We start from the raw sequence: 17372 nt of genomic DNA on the forward strand, positions 1-17372 counted from the left end.
ATTTTAAACCAGACATGGGTCGATTACAGATGTCAAGGAATACAGAGACCTTTTCATTCAAAACCAATGAGCACAGAGTGAGAAATCGCTGCCCCTCCCCCACTAGTTGCTGCACTACTTATTGAATGGCAGAAAGAGAGATGCTTCCCTTTCAGGGAAGTAAAGTCAGCTGTTTGTAAGCATTTTTTGGTTACAAAAATGTACAGCTTGCCAATAAATGTAACAGATGTGGTTATCAGAGCTACAATAGTCAAAATGTCAGATTATTTCAGCATCAGGGGAAATAATTGTTCATTTCGTGTTTGAAATGCTATATAATTCTGTAAAATGTTACATCTATGCAGTGTAATCATGCTATTTTTACTTGAGAATCACATTCTGCCCAAACATTTTTGAGACAATATAAATTAGAAAACCTAAAGAGTGAAACCTACTGAAACAAATATTTCCTGATGATAGAGACAGCGCCTCTCTCTCTCTGTGTGTGTGTGTGTGTGTGTGCGTGTGTGTGTGTGTTGCGCTTCTTCAGCTCTGACATTGCAGAGCAGTCTGTCAAAATCACATTTCCTGATATTGTAAGGTTGGTTTAGGTTCTGGATTCAGTTAGGTGGTTTTAACTCCAGTTTGCAGTCAGATTTATCCTAGTTTAGATTCTCATATTTCTGTGCTCACATCATGACAGGTAAGTCAATGGAAACGACAAAAACCCCCGCCCCACCCCCAAAAGATAAACAGCCACAGGTCATTCTTACTCCATAATCACATTTTGGCACAGTAGTTAAGCGGTGCAGGGGACTGCGCTGTAATTAGGCCACTTGGTCTTACCTGAACCCAGGCCTGCTGCTTTGCAGTGGGATCCACTCCTTTAGCAACAAATATCTGACTTTTCTAAACTCCAGCCTGGTTCCTGGTGGGGAAATAACCGCCCAAAACGGCCGGGCTGAAGCCGCCATGTGGTGGGAGGAATTAGTGTGGCTGCTGCCGCCGTGCAGGACAACGACCCTGTCCACAAACTACTTGGCTGCTCCGCCGTGCAGGGGACTCCAGCATGCCCTTCACCATTCGCCCAGCAATGGCTGCGTGTAATCGGACAAATCGCTGACAGGCGGCCAGATGGGAAATCGGCAAAACAAATACAAGCAGCCGATCGGTGAGGAGGGAAACGCCGTAGAGAGCCGTAACAGTCACACAAAGTGGGCAGCTGACACATCGCATTGTGTCTGAGCCTGGGGGGGGGCGCAGGGGAGGGGGGCAACCCGGAGACCCGAACCTCCGCGCAGGAGCTCCGGATGAAATCCCCCGGCTGCGACCGGCTGTTTTCTTTCACAGACTCCACACCGGATGTGTGAAGCTGGGAGTTGTTTTTTTTTTTTTTTTTTCATTTTAAAACTTGTTATCCACGCCATTATCATAAATCTGAGATGTGGTATTCGGCACAAGCGACGATGGCAGCTGCGATGCCACGGATGAATGCACTTTGTTTATGTTCAAAGGCCTGTTTTTATTTTGTTCAAAGTGTGTCGTCCTCAAAGTGGGCTCACATGCTCATCTAAGTGTTAGTCATATCGGAGATTATCGACCTTATTTAGGCCGCCATGCTTCACGGAGAGGAGGATGTCCCGCCTAAGTTGGTGCTTCACCTGGTCAATAATGTCGAGGCTGCGGGGAAGTCGGGACACGCAAACCCACAACAATGCCCTTCCATCTTGGTAGAAGTGATCAATTATTCCACAGTAAGCCACAGGAAGGACAGCAGCCGCTCACAGAAACAGTCCAGAGTGATGTTATCCTCCAGGTTAATGGATGGCCCTGCGTGCCGTGTTGTGTTAAATCTATCTCCGAAATGTTCAAATCGCATCCGCGGGGGGCTAAACTGTGTCAGGATCTGGATTTTACCCCGCACCCGGCACGCATGGACGGCACTTCCACGGATGTCATCCCCACAACTTGGCTGTCCGTATACATGTGACACGATCCCGCATTTAATGCCGCGGGATAACAGCGAAACATCACGCCAACTACTGAGGCTCCTTCGAGACACAACCCGGGAGGGGAAACGCAGATATCCAGGTCAAAGTTTGGCAGAGTTTTACTCGCCCTCGGCAGCGTTGTGCAATGCCCCCTCTAATGCCCCCTGCTCGCCCGTAACGCCTTTGTTATTAGTAATCGCGTGGTATTGCACCGTCTTACCTTGCGCTCCGAGCCGTCGACAGCCTCAAAGCCCGCACACCGCGCAACAAGCGGCCGCCGCCGTCGCCCGGGCTTCGGTGAGGGGCCACAAGTGGGATTTTTGAAGCAGAATGAATACAGTAAGCAATTTTGGCTTGTCCTCGCGATCTTCCCTTATTGCCAGTTTTCGGTCTGCAGCAGCTGGAGATGAAAATCGCGCACCCTGGGTCCTAGCGCCGGGATAAGCCCTACAGGTGAATAACAGGCAGACAGACGTGCTGCTCGCTGGGCATCAGCCTCTCATTCTAGAGCCTTCAGCTGCTTCCTCCCATCTTACCTGACTGAAATGTAACGCAAAAGCAACCTGCATAAATAGAAATGTTATTCTGAATAAGTAGTTATTTGATTTGAATCACACAGGCAAAATGCAACTTTTGTGATAATGAGGACTGGGAATGCTGCTTCTGCCATTTTAACTCACAAACAGGAGTGAACGCAGCACCTTAACGTCCCCTTATTGACTCCAGCTAATACACAAAGCTTATCTAAGGAGAAAAGTTCTTGTTTGTGAAAGTACTCACATTTTATCTCATTACAACCACAAAACACAACATGTTTGATTGTGATTTTATGACAGACAAAGAAGTACAAATGTGGGATGGGGAGTCAGAAGTCAGATCGTACATTGTTGTCACTTTTATAACAAACAGAAATCTAGAAAGTGCAGTGTGCTTATATATTCACCGAGCCTGGTGAAAGTCAGCTCCTCGCTCCTATACGGGTCTAGACCTTCAGCCACTGAGAAGAATGATTGCTTACTCCGATTGGATTCTGTGTATTCTGTTGAAGTTTTAATTTTAGTCCATGGCTAACATTTGGCCATGACGTATGTAATGCACCAGTTTGACTGGAAACAGCCATCTTTTGCTGCCTTCAACTGCTTTCTCTCACATTATCTGACTGAAATGTAGCGTAAAAACAACCGAAATAAAGTGGGATGTTATTCTTAACTATCCAGCAAAGGAACTATGCTTTGATGGTTCCATCTTTAGAGGACAGAGGTGCCGAGCCAAACAAGCTGACTGTTGATGTTAATTCAGTATTTTGGAAGCATGGCCAAAATGGCTTCATTCATTTCCTCCACTGCATTTCCTAAATTACAGGCAGACTACAATTCTAAAACAGTGCAGAAAATAAATGTTATCATTCACAACTTTTCTTTCTGTTCACTGACTGGTTGAAAGACTTCCAGAGAAATCAAGTTCAATAGGAGAAATACCAAATGGAGCACCAAAGGGACATGATAATTGAGAAGAACTGAACATGGGAAGTTAAAGGCCAGACTATTGACCCATTTTAATAAAAAAAAAAAAAACTTTAAATAAAGTCCAGTGGAAGTAAATGCCCCTAAAAGTCACCGAATATAATCTCAGCGGCTCTGTGAAACCTTCGGGGAACAAAGATCATGAAGCCCAAGGGACACACAGGTCAGAGATAAAGTTGTTGAGAAATATAGCTTGTCATAAAATTGCACTGTCTGCCAGATATGGTGCCAACAAACTTTTCTTAGTACTTTTTTTTGCTGCTTTTACAGTCTAATTTATTTTCTCAGATTTGTAGATTCATGGATTGTTAGTTCTACTCCGTCTATGTTAATTAGTCTTCCTCCCACAGCTGCGCCTGTTTCCCCTGATCATCTCATCTGGTTCTCTTGTCATTTTCTGCCTGTCTCAGTATTTCACCTCCTGGTTGGATTTTTTTTGTTGGATTCTTACGTTTCTCCACAGCTATTTTATGGCCTGTCTTCATCGTGCTTCTGTTGTAAGTTTGTCATTTTATTATAAAAATGTTCACAATGATCCTCAAAGGGTCTGGTCTGCATTTTGGTCCAGCTTCAACGACAGAAAACATGCCACAAGTTGCTGAGTTGCTGTCATTCTCAAACGCTTTCACTTTAGAATATTTACTAGCAAAAAAATATCCTGGCAAGACCTTTTGCACAGTTAACATATTATCAAGATACTTTTTCTGAAAGTGACTCTTTCTTTTACAAAATGTTTGTAAAAGCAGCTTGTAAGCCCAGGTACTGGCATTTATATGACTGTGGCCATGGAAGTGATTTGAATATCTGAATTAAATGATTTGGATGAGTGAACAAAAACATTTGCCAATATAGTGCAATATCTGTGCAAGTCTACAGTTTTTTTACTGAGTTTTTTGGGATAAAATCTTAGATTAAATTTCTGTGCAAACTTCAAGAGTTAACTCAGTCCTACGGGATAACTTTCTTGCCCCTAAAGAAAAATAGCCAAAGGTTATTTATGGTAGTTCTACGACTCCATAATCACATTTTGGGATAGTAGTTAAAAATATTCTCACCATGCCGAAATTACAACAAACATCAGCTTATAATTTACTGTTGTTCTCATATGTAAATTTTACATTTCTAGCTATGTTTGACATCTAACAATAAAGATTGACTGTAAATTAATCACCTGTGTGATCCAAACACAAAACAGACTTTGTCACCTGAGGAAGAGCCAATTGTGGTGCATATAAAGTCAGGTGAACATGGTTGTCTCAGAAGGATCCTGGGCATGAAAACACCACTGAGATAGAGATAGGTGAAACAAGCAGCTGCTAGCTTTTAAATGTCTGGACAATATTCACATTTTCCACATTTTGTTATATTAAATCCTTATTCCAAATTTGATCAAAATAATATCTTTCCTTAAAATTCTATACACAAATATTCAATTATGACAAAAAATGTTAAGATTTTTCTTTTGTAAATTTATAAAAAACTAAAACACCAATAAATCAAATGTACATAAGTATTGTCAGCCTTTGCCATGAAGCTTTAAACTGAGCTGTGTCCACTGGTCAAACTGGTCCACCTGTGGCAAATTGAGCCGACTGGACTTGATTTGGAAAGGCGCACGCCTGTCTCTAAGAGGGCCTACAGTTGACAGTGCAGGTCAGAGGTCAAACACTAAGCATGAACTCAAAGGGATTGCATGTGAGCTCTGAGACAGGATTGTTTTGAGGCTCAAATCTGGGGAAACGTTTCTGCTGCTTTGAAGGTCCCGGTGAGTTCAGTGGCCTCCATTATCGGTAAATGGAAGAAGTTTGGTACCAGCAGGACTCTTGCGGAAGATGGCTGGCCGTCTAAACTGAGCAATTAGTGACCTGATGGTAACTCTGACCGAGCTCCAGAGAGGACAACCTCTCAGAAGGACAACTATCGTCTGGCCTGTATGGTAGAGCGGTCAGACGAAAACTAATCCTTAATAAACATGGCAACCCATCTGGAGTTTACCAAAAGGCTTCTGAAAGACTGTCAGACCAAGAGAAACTACATTTTCTGATTTGTTGAGACAAAGATTGAACTCTTTGATGTGAATGCCAGGCGTCATACTTGCAGTGAAGCATGATGGTGTGAGCATGGTGGTGTGAGCATCATACTATGGGGATGGTTGCAGCAGCAGGACTTGACACCATATTCAAACCCTGCACTTAGGTGTTAAAATATTTTGCTTTCTAGTTTAGTTTATAATAAGAAAAACTTTTATGCTTTTGCTGTGGTGCCTTTCTTACTTTGTAAAAATTTGTCTTATGATTCTGATTTAATTGTTACTTTTATTTGTTTCTTCATCTGTTTTATGAGACATGTTTTATCAATGAACCTGACTTGTGCAGATTCAGACTACAGGACAAACAACACCTTCCAGGTTCTTGATGTAGATGTTTGATGTAGATATTTCTTTTGGATTTTTTTCTTCAACAATAATAATAATAAGCATCTTCACTTGAAAACTGTAATTTGTGTTTACTTTTTTCATCACTGACTACTATCTTAATTGGTTTGATGTTCTGAAACACTTAAGTGTGACAAATAATGGAAATCAGGAAGGGTGCAAACACTTTTTCTCTCTACTTCATGTGAGTGTTTTTTCTGTGGAGGGGGATTTCTGCTGTCTGAACACACTGAGTAAACATTACATGTGCACTGATATCTGCGGGACATCTCTGTATATTATACATCCTGTATTCAGCAAGGGAATGTATTCTAAATTTTGTTATACAATATTTTTAATAATACACTAGAAGAGACGTCAGTGTGAGTTTACTATTAAGAAGGCTGTGGACATGAGCGAGATAGTCTCTGTATTTCCTGTGTGAATAAAATATTGATGTTTAGGGTTCAGTTTTCAAACAGCTGCTGAATTTTGAGAGTTCTGAATAGTCTGCAGTGAGCTTAGGCATCTGGTGGCAAAACTGGTAACTATGAGAATTTTATAATCTGATATCGCTGTCAACAAGCTCATCTGAGATAAAAAGAAGTATTAAGCACAGACAACTCCCACAGCATTAGTTCATTTGTGTCTATAATAAGTCTGTATTGAGACTGGAGTAAATTTAGTTCTTTTCAAATGACCCAGAAGGCTGAAAAGAAAAAAAAAGAGATGCTCTAAAAGTATAAAATGGATTTTTCTACCTGACATCATTGTCCATCTAACCTGACAGGCTGGGCAAGGAGAACATTCATCAGAGCAGCAACAAAGAGGCAGTTCAGGTGGGAAAATCTGTTGACAAGACAACCATTAGCTGTAGACTAAATAAATTCAGTCTTTATGGCAGAATGGAAAGCCACTGTTGAAAGAAAGTTGAAAGAAAGTCATGACTTTTAACTTGCAGCTGTCATGAAGGGGCTGCAGCAAACACATGCAACGTGGTCTTGTCAAATTCAAACTTGGTAGAGAGAGGTTCTCCTTCCAGAAGGACAAAATGCCCTAAATATGAACCCAGAGCTACAATGAAGGTCAAAACATTTATGGTAGAATGACCCAGTCAAAGTCCAAGTCTGAGTCCAAGGCAGAACAGAGGGCAAAACTGTAAAATCGTCCATCACATCATCAAACTGGCTGAGTTTGAGCCATTTTTCAAAAATAAATGGGCAGAAAATTCAATCTAAATGTGTAAATCTGCTGATGACATTTCTAAAAGTACTTTGGTTGGGTCAAGCGTTGTCCGAAGTATCCACTGTCCTTTCTTGCTCTGCAAAGAGAAGTTTGACTGACAGACTGGTCCACCGGGTCATGTCTGTATGTTGGCAGTTAACAATAATCATCCCACTGTTACCAACTCAGTCATTTTCTTGCTATATTTAGCAACATTTCAGACAAAAGAAATTGGTATCAACCAAAATCTGAATGTCAGGTCTCTTTTATAGATTTTATTGGCTCAAGTGACCTTTATTTGATAGTGAATTGACAGAAAACTGAGTAATGAGGGAAAGGGGAAGACATGGGGCTCAGGTCACCAGGCCAGGAATCGAACCTGCAACAGCCACATCAAGGACTCCTTATGTCCTCAAGGCCTCTGGGTTGTGCTTAACCCCTGCGCCACCACAGCACCCTGATGTCAGGCTTCTTAAGATTAGTAATCAGCCAGAAAACTGCAATCGGTGCACTCCTATACTAACTTGAGGTTTCATAAATGTTTTACCAAACATCTATGAAACTGTTTTTCTTTTATTAATGTTGGTCTCAATAAATATAAATACAATATACTCAACTTTATTGAAGCAACGCACAAAATGTGAAAAGCTGAGAAGACTTTTTCAAGGTAGTGTAAATGTATTTAAAATTTCACAGTCCTGTGTGTGTATTTTAGATTTTAGTCTGTTAAACTGACCAACAGGGCTTTTTGGGGGGATTTTTGTAATTACTGTGTTGGACATTGTGAAACTGCACCCACTGACAGGGGAAACCATCTCCAACTACACTTGTTGAAAGATATTGCAACTTTACTGCAATGATTACAATGTTAGATCAAATGGATAACAAAGTCGGCACACTGCTGACCCTGGATCAGTGGTCCAGATTACAAGCAGCCGCTTAGTGAGGAATGAAGTCATGCAGCCATTTTATCCTCTTCCACTCACAGACTTGCTGCAGAAGAAGATGTTGAGGTCTGTTGGAACTGACTTTTTGTCTAATTCATTTGGCTTTAACTAGCTTTTATTAGCTAGTTTTAGTTAGATATTGTTTTTAATAATTATTGTCATTTAGTTTTTGTATTTTCACACTATGGTTAACTTTCCTAGGAGCAGAATTAAAAAACTATTTTATTGTGATTATCACTTGGTTAATGAATCCTCATCAGATACTATTTACAGAAAATGTCTTCAGTTAATGTTGAACAACAGACTAAATCTGGCGTTTCTCCCAACTTTTGCTGTTATTTTGCAGACTAGTGTAAGTGCTGCCAGGAGGAGAATGGAGCGCCGTCATTTGCCGACAGCTGACGCAAACGTCTTGTGTGGTGACAAATGAGAGAAGGAAGTCTTGAACGAAGCAACAGCAATTTTTTTTCCAAGTTATTTTTGCCAGTGTAGTATGGTTGCACCAATTGCAGTTTTCTGGCCGATCGCTGATGACCAATCTTTAAAAAGCCTGAACAGCAGACTCCTGTTTTGTTGTATACCATTTCTTTTTTTGTCTGAAATGTTTCTAAATATAGCAAGGAAGTCACTGAGTTGGCAATAGTGGGGTGACTATTGTTAACTGCATCAGTCAAACCTCTCTCCCAGCAGAGCAGAAGAAGACAGTGGTTTGATGAAGCAGATATGAGCGGCTTCACATATGAGTATTGGCCGATCTCTGACGTCCCAAAATTAAGGAAATCGACTGGCTAATAAATCTGTGCACCCCTACAGCATAGCCATGGTTTCTACTTGTTCAAGTCAAGCTAATTTGTCTGTAGAAGTAACACACCTAGTTGGGACACGTAGACAGTGGCCTTCCCAAAAGTTGGAAATAGCTAGCTAGAAACGGACTCAAACCTTCTCTCCCCTGACGTGTTTGTTGATTTGATTAAATTGCCGACTTTGCCTGAATTTACATCAGATTATTTATATCACCATGTCTTGACTGGCGTTTCCCCTGACACCGGAACAGGCTTAAAAGTGTACAGAAATCTACGACAGGCAAGATGATAGTTATTACCAGCAATCAAAGTCCTCTAATCACTGCAGCGGTTACCTGAAGTCTTGCTTTATGACTCCCTTTGCCAGAGGTCTGAGGATAGCTTCATGAAGACAATTCAGGATCTAGAACTAGCATCTATTTTTGTTTACAAAGGGATTTAGCTCACAGGAACATACAGGATGGTCCATACAGGGATGTTATTCTCCTGGAAGAGATCTTTAATCATATATATGTATCTGGCGAGACATGTTTTATCTAGTGCCTTGGTGGTTGTAGATGAGGATCCTCAGTCAAAAGGAAAGCTTGCTGTAAAATCTCCACACAGTGAGGCTTGATGCCCATGAACCTAAAGCTCCATTGTTCCATTGAAGGAAAATGCTCCCATGTCACGATAAATCCTCCTACATGCGGAGAACATCTCCAGTTGTCTTTGGCGCTCCTTTGTAAAGCAGAACAGTCACGTATATTCCGTGGAAGAAAATTCAACCTCTGTAGGGATGAATTGTTGCAAGAAGCCTTGCTTGTGCAGCTTACGCTGCCACATTCAAAGACAGAAAGCCGTGTCGCCTTGGCTATCAAAGGAGGGCATGACAGTGTGAATGCCTGACAGAAAATTACTTTAAAATCCAGATTTTTGCAAAGATTTTAACTATTCAAGGCTGATAAGCTGAAGAGCAGCGTGTTGGAGTTTCTAATTTTTCTTCTCAGTTTCTTCCTGCTGCAGAAAATGTGATCACTTGAAATGTCTTGTCCAGCTTTAACATTTTGGTCAGGACTGTAAAACTAACCAGTTCTAATGTGTCTGTCTGAGGTATCCTTTGTGTCTAGAGCCTTTACTCCCTGTTTAGACTGACTGTTGGACAATTTGGCCACGGCCTGACAACAATGCCTCTCCGCTGGAGAAGCCATTAAGTAGCATTCTGGTGACTGTTTCTGACATGCACCGGGGGTCTGAATCTGCACTAAATTACACTAAAATCAAACCACTTCTTCTGGGTCCTTATGTGTTTTTGTCAGCGAGTCAATGAAGGGGACATTACTACAATCATTTTCTGATGTTTTATGAATGAAATTAAGAAATCAAGCAGTTCTCAGAATCAAAAGAATATACCAATGCAGCAACACAGCAGATCCAATCTCAAAACATTTTAATTTATAAAGATGCATTCATCTGCTGAAGGGTTTCAGATATTCTAGCACTAAACCAGCAGCTGATGAAATAATATCTTCAGTAATGAACACTTTTCCTGTCTTCTCATTCCATACTTTGGTCCAAGGGCCTGTAAATTTACTTCTAAACAACAAAAAAGTGAATTTAAATCTGACTTAAGCATCATCCAAAAATCTTCAAATTTTAAAAAAGGAGGCATGCATTGCCTCCAGCAATACAAGGCTGGAGGCATTTTGTTGGAACAATGGAAGAATCCTCCAAACATGGGCCAGAGGATTTTAGCATTTTCCAAAAGCTTGCTTAACCTGTTCTAGATGTTGATCCCACATTTTGTTTGATAATCGGTTCCTTTGTTTGTCATTTGACATATCAAAAACAAGGTTCTAATTATGTGATGTTTTATTAAATATCAAGAACTTTAGAGGTGTTCAATATGTTTTCTTCTTGCATTTTGCATCATTGTGTTTTTTGACTAAATTGAAAATACTCAGAAAGTTATGAGCATGTGGTGAATTCTGACTCTCCTCACATATGATTTTATTTAATAATCCTGCTTGCAGCGCCAGAGCCTGGATCAGTGAAAATCTGTCTGGCTCTCAAGGTCTGCCATTGTACGCCGTATGATAAATAGATGAAGCTGTCATTCCCATTTTCTTGAACAAAGCCTTCTCGCCCTTCACTGGAGTGAACATGGCTAAAAATGAGAGAATTGGTCTCAGAAGTTCGACAGGTAGATTCAAGAAGTGGATGAAAGAAAATAGTTTGATGTTAAATTAGTTTGGTAGTCCAGCTCACTGGAATGATCATTTAAGGTTGATCTGCAACAAGAAAACAAAGACGGACAGAACTTCTTGTAAGATCGGGACTGTTGCTTGAATCAGATATTTTTGATGTGCACATAAATTAGTGACAAAAATACTAAATTTCCAAAATGTCCATACATTCACATGTAAAAGCACAAATAAATCTTTCAACTCTAAGGCTCAATAAATGTCAAGTAAGAGGATCTTCTTCTAGACTTTCATAAGGGTTAGAGTCCTTTTGATAAGGTCCTAGTCAAAGTCCTGGAGTCATAAGAGTTTATTTAACATTCAGTCACAAAAAACATGCAGTACCTCTTCTACACATGTGTACTGTCTGTCAGCTGGCTACAAGAGGGATAATACGTTACATTTTTCTTTTCAGCAAAGACAAATTTGAGTATTTGGAAAAAATTTCAGTCACAAAATACTTGGCGTTTAACCTAAATTAGTACCAGATAATAATCCCATTACCAGAAAACAGAGCACAGCACTTAACTTCAAACTATAAATATGCCTCAAAAGAAATAAAAATAAATATGACCGAAGATCAATCAAATGCAATGAAAGCAATTAAAAACAAATAAGGCCAAATTAAGCCTTATTGGCACTGAAAAAATAAAATAAAAATGCATTTGAAGATTATTTTAAGATTAGGCAGTGAGAAGCACTAGAAATGTTTTCAGTTTTTACCAGTTAAAAAATGTGCAGCAGCATTTTGAACCAGCTGCAAATACGAGAGCAAAAACTGACTCAACATAAAGTCCACTAAAGTCCATTTAAGCTGGATCTGTCTCGAAGGAATGCATGTAAGTTAGTATATCACAAATTATACATCTATATCAATACTTAATAGAAATAATTAATATAAAAACCTTTATTTGCTACACAGGACCCTCTATTCTGCCGTCTTTATTGTCAGCAGTACTAATGACCTTGCATTAAAGGAGGAGTGACAAGGTTTGCACAGAGTTGAAGAAGCTTCAGGGACACGTTGAGATTGAAAAATAAACTCAGTCATGCTGCTTCTCTGTAGTTTTAGTTTGTTGATGTAAATGTGACACAATCTCTCATGTTTTTTATGTTTGCCATGTATCTGTCGTTAAATATTAGAAATAAACAATCCATACTTTGACTAAATAGTATCATCAATGTATTGTTGCTGTCAGACATCCACATACAGCTATGGTTGACACGGATATCAGATCAATTTTAGGGATTTAATTTTAAATTTGTATCGACACAATAGACAAAATCAAAAATGTACATACAAACTCAAATATATACGTTTATCCTCACCAGTACTTGGTTAAACGTCCTTAGTATACCAGAAACTACACACTTCCATCAATGTGTCTCTGGTATAATTCTTTCTCAATAATTAACCAGAGGTGGGTACTAACTAACTAGTTACATTTACGGTAGTACATTTGGAAAAAAATTAACTTTTAGTTGTACTTTTACTGCATCATATAGATGAGATATATATATTGTAATCCATGGCTACCTTATTATATCTAAAAAAAATGAACCACACACATTTAAAATTTATGGTTAAGTGATATTTCTAGTATGTAAACCTTTTGTTTTAATGTTATTTTCTGTCTGCTGAGCCTTTTACAGGTCAAGTGAATGTACAGTAAACAGTGCATATTGTCACAAGAGATACTTTGCTTTTTTTTTACCTCATGTACATCACCTACTTCAAGTACTTAAAAAGCTTTACGATGTAAAACTAATTTCTTATGCCTTCATTTCTTTTTTTGTAGTGATGCCACTTATTTGTAGTATTTTACTCTTTTAAAACGTCAGAATTACATAACTATATCATTTTGTCTATCTGTTCACATATTTTTTTCTAATTAGATGCTATGATTTGTTACTCGGTACTTCAACTTGACATCAACTGAAAGGTCCCAACAGAGAAGCTGGTATTGAAGTCAATATTACCCCCCGATCAAACCTCAAGAGTCCACAAATACTGCTCTAGCCTGTAGCCACTAAGATGCAGCTTTCTGCTGCTGCACTCTATTGAGTTTATCTGTTCTGTTTGGTGTTAGTTGATTGTTCTGTTTGGTGTTAGTTGATGTGATGGCAGTGATGTATGTTTATGCTTGCATGTTGTGCAGGGCAAGAACCTGCTGAAAAACTGTATTTGTTCTGAGTCAGGCCAGATTATTTTTTAATCTTGTCTTGAGTTTTTTTTTTTTTTAATAAAACAAATAAATAAAAATGTTATTTCTGATAAGGGTGCTTATTTATCCTGTCAGAGTCATGGCAGAAGCTTGTTTGTGGCAGTAAAAAAGCATGTGGGTTCTAGCTTATGCACCAGGGCCAGATTTAGAAGGATGTGGTTCCCTGGGCTGGACCCTGTTTGGTGCCCTATCCACTAAGGGAGAAATATTTTATCAAGGGAAATTACAGTAAATTAATACATATTTTTCATGTGACATCACACTTTCAGGAACTCTGTAGCTGGAAGCCATCTTGATAGGTATCTCTGTCTAACTGTCATGACAGTTGCTATGGAGTTGCTATGACAACAATAAACAAGCCACAATCTTAGAACTAGCCCTCGCCTAGTTTCTATCTAATTAATAAACAACATAAGTACATTGCAACTATTACTCGATTACTCAATTTTGAGTACTCTTCTTTCATTTTGTTGGTCTCAAAGCCATGGTTCATCTATGCTTTGCACTACGCTTGCCTCCCAAGATGGCGGTTAAGTGGCGTGGATCACTTCCAGCTCTGACTTGTGGGACAATAACTCCATGTTGTTCCAAAGAAACTGACTGTAACTTCATAAAGATCCAATACTTCAATATACTGTCTATATTCATAAAAATAACAAAATATTAATGGAACTCAAAAATCGCAGCCCTCTGCTACTGCCCCTGTAAGCTCTTTCTCAAGTCTGGCTCAGCACCATACAGATGGTTGAATTGGATCACATGTGGATCAAAAATAATATAATATAAATCTAAACTCTAAACCTAATTGATTTTTTTCTAGTATTTTAAGTAGATTGTTATATAATGATCCCACTCTGAGAAAGGCTAGCTAATTAACAGCTCCAAATTAACATGACATTCACGATGATGATGGGTGGATGAACATTTCTTTACTGCGAAAAAGACTCTTTCTGTCAAACTATATCACTGTAAATATTCCTGCTAAATATGCGGTCTTTATCTCCGCGACATGTCCGTATTTTACACACAACACATCAGTGTCCCACATTCACATGACATCATAAGCTGGCGAGGTGCAGCAGCAGCAGCAGCGAGCCATTTCCTTCAGTTTGTCCGTCCTCACACTAATCACGCACCAAACCAGCAGGACACACAAAAACAGCTTCGTTCCGGACGCTAATCTCGACTCGCTGCCCGTGCGAGTCGGCGGAAGACGAGAAAATAAACAGGGACAAATTACGGGGAATCGCTCGACTCCGTCTTTATAGTTCACAAGCTGCAGCTCGCGGTGATCAGAGACAAAAGCGAACCGTCCCGACAGGAACCGACCCTCAACTGGAGCGGCCGAAAGTCAGCAGGCGGGCGAGCTGGGACTGAGACAGCGCAGCGTGGAGGACGCGGTGACTTTCCCAAACGTTGTTACAAACAACCGCGCTCTGCAATACACGCGGAACTACGCAGCCATTGGTGCCGTGTCAAATGCCGGGTCCAGGCGCCCGCCAAGCCAGTGGGTTCCATAGTGTAGCGGTTATCACGTCTGCTTTACACGCAGAAGGTCCTGGGTTCGAGCCCCAGTGGAACCAAGCGATTTTTTTTTTTTTTTTTTTTTAAAAAGGAAGCGAAAATTCATCGTTTCCGGCTTTTGGTCAAAAATTAAAACGCGTACAAATCTGATGAAAACTTACAGTTCAAATGTTAAATTGTGCGTGGGCTGTAAATGTTTTTCATGGTTCTCTGGATCTGACCGATTTCCAGAGCAGTTATTGTGGTCATTTTTTTGTTTTTAGTGCTTCTGTTTCTAGTCTTTCCCCTCCTGGTGTCCCTGGTCGCAGCAGATGGCTGCCCTGCCTGAGTCTGGTTCTGCCAGACATTCCTACCTGTTAAAACGGCGTTTATTCTCCCTTGTTGCCAAGGGATCGCTCAGAGGGAATTGCTGAATTTCTTTGCATAAAAATGTCCTGGGGATACTTTCTGCTATATATTAGTGCAATATAAACAGTTTGCCCTATTTTTTTAACAATAATATTATTTTGGGGTTGAATAATTTTTCTACTTGTACACCTGAATTTCCTCACTGGAAGATATTTATACTATATTTTTCTGCTCTATTAACTACGGACATCTGAATTTGTGAGACAATAGAAACACAACCTTCTTGGCTCAATATTAACAGAACCTGCTAGTTTTTTCTTTCTTTACTAATTAATTTAGAAACTATTTCTGGTCTGTTTGAAAGAAAAAGTGAAAAAAGACACTTTTTAACTAAAGTTTATAGTTAAAATAGGTTAACTATATATGTTTGTTTGGCTTTTCAAGAGAGTAATACATTGTCAATCTCCATTATTTATTGGTGTCCAACTTCCTGATAAACAGACAATGTCTCCAGAACGAATGTATTTATGTACAAACTCATTATAACTATAATGTCATTCTTTCTTTATGCAGAAGTCCTGAGTGATCAATCTTTTCTATAGATGTAAGTACACTTTACTGCAATTTTTGAAACTGCACTCGAGCAAAAGCTTTTCAGAATCCAGAATGTTTTTTCATGTATAAATGTATGTATCAGGACATACTTTTAAAATTTGCTGGACTTTCTGGAGTTTAAAAATCATTCAAATCTAACTTTAAGTATTCAGAAACATAAAAATATTTTTGTAAAATCTAAGTACTTCCCTGGTTTCTCACTGGTTTTAGGTGGGGGAAGTATCAGGTGTTGCTGTTTAATTACTGAGCATCAGCAAGGGTTGCCTCCTCTGTTGGCAGGTGTCTGTTAACACGATGCAGTGAGGAAAACATCAGCGATGACCATAGAAAAGCACTAGTTGCTGACCATCATTCTGGCCCAAAAATTATAGAGGAAAGAAACAGGAAGTAGCAGCAAAGGTAAACCCAGCAAAGATTGCAAACAACCAACAACCTCAAAACCCACAGGCCTCAATTAGCATGTTAAATGTCAAATGAGAGAACAACACAATTAAGATAAGACTGTCAATCTGCCTTAGGTTTGGCAATATTAATCCCTGCAATGTTCTTTGAATAAATGAGACAAAGTAAAGCTTTTTGGCAATAATACAGAATACCATGCTTAAAGGAAACCAATTATACCATGTAATCAATATGTCAACTATCAATTCCTCTGTATACCAATAAACTGAAAATATTATGTCATCTGTCTGACCTTTGAAATCTGACAAAAACTGGGTCATGAAGCAGAACAATAGTCCAAAACACAGTCACAAATTGAAATAAATCAACAAATTGCAATGGCCCAGTCAAAGTCCAGACCTCAGCAGGATGGGAATGCTGTGGTAAGACATGCATGTAAGCAATGTTGTTGTTTTTTTTACAATGTTAAATTTCAATGTACTTCATTGAGATTGTATGTGATGTCAGAAAAGCATCAAACATTTTTCACAAACAAAACTTTGAAAAGTGTGGCAAGCATTTACTCACTCACCTGTCAAATAATCAATTTCTTTTGTAGTTGCTTTAATTTAAACAACCGCTTTGTTGTTTAAATTAAAGCATAGATATGCATTTGTGTGTTTATAGTTGTGCTAAATACAAATACAACTACAAACCACACTTGATATTTTTATTTGTAAAGAAAATCCAAACAAAATATATCCTTGTATCTTTTCTGTCACTTCACAACCATCAAATCCAAGATTGTAGTTATAATGTGATGGAATGTTAAAAAGTTAAAGCGGTATAAGTATTTCAACAATAGATAAACTGATATGAAATAATTTTTTTCTGCAGATTTAATGTATCTGCAGAAATGCAGATACATTAAAAGTCTCGGTCTGACTTTTATCAGCTGTTAACTGTTAACCAACCGCAACTCCCTCCTGATCTTTTAACGGCTGCTGTTTACCGGCTAACCGGCACATAAAAAAGCATTAAACATAAAACAACTACTGACCTAATCTTCTGCTCTGTTGCGGAAAAGCTGCGTCTCCATCGTTCAGTTCACCTGGTTGAGTTTTTAGGAAGGAAAACGTGACTTTGTAACCGTCCATCTCTCTGTTTCTATGCTGGG

The 17372-nt window shown here is 39.2% G+C and overlaps 1 protein-coding gene and 1 non-coding gene across 2 annotated transcripts in view; one reads left to right on the top strand and one right to left on the bottom strand.

Annotated features, from left to right (window-relative positions):
- Positions 1–17345, bottom strand: part of LOC129360822 (BCL-6 corepressor-like protein 1) — a 42133-nt gene extending 24788 nt beyond the window's left edge. The window contains 1 exon segment of the mRNA XM_055031262.1: positions 17256–17345. The gene's annotated coding sequence lies outside the window, so the exon portion shown is untranslated.
- trnav-uac (transfer RNA valine (anticodon UAC)) lies at positions 14838–14910 on the top strand. The gene has a single exon. It is a non-coding gene; the product is annotated as a tRNA-Val (tRNA).
- Positions 17346–17372: the final 27 nt, after the last annotated feature.

The sequence above is a fragment of the Poeciliopsis prolifica genome, unplaced genomic scaffold (assembly GCF_027474105.1).
Source record: "Poeciliopsis prolifica strain line A6 unplaced genomic scaffold, Auburn_PproV2 SCAFFOLD006, whole genome shotgun sequence".
Classification (NCBI taxonomy): domain Eukaryota; kingdom Metazoa; phylum Chordata; class Actinopteri; order Cyprinodontiformes; family Poeciliidae; genus Poeciliopsis; species Poeciliopsis prolifica.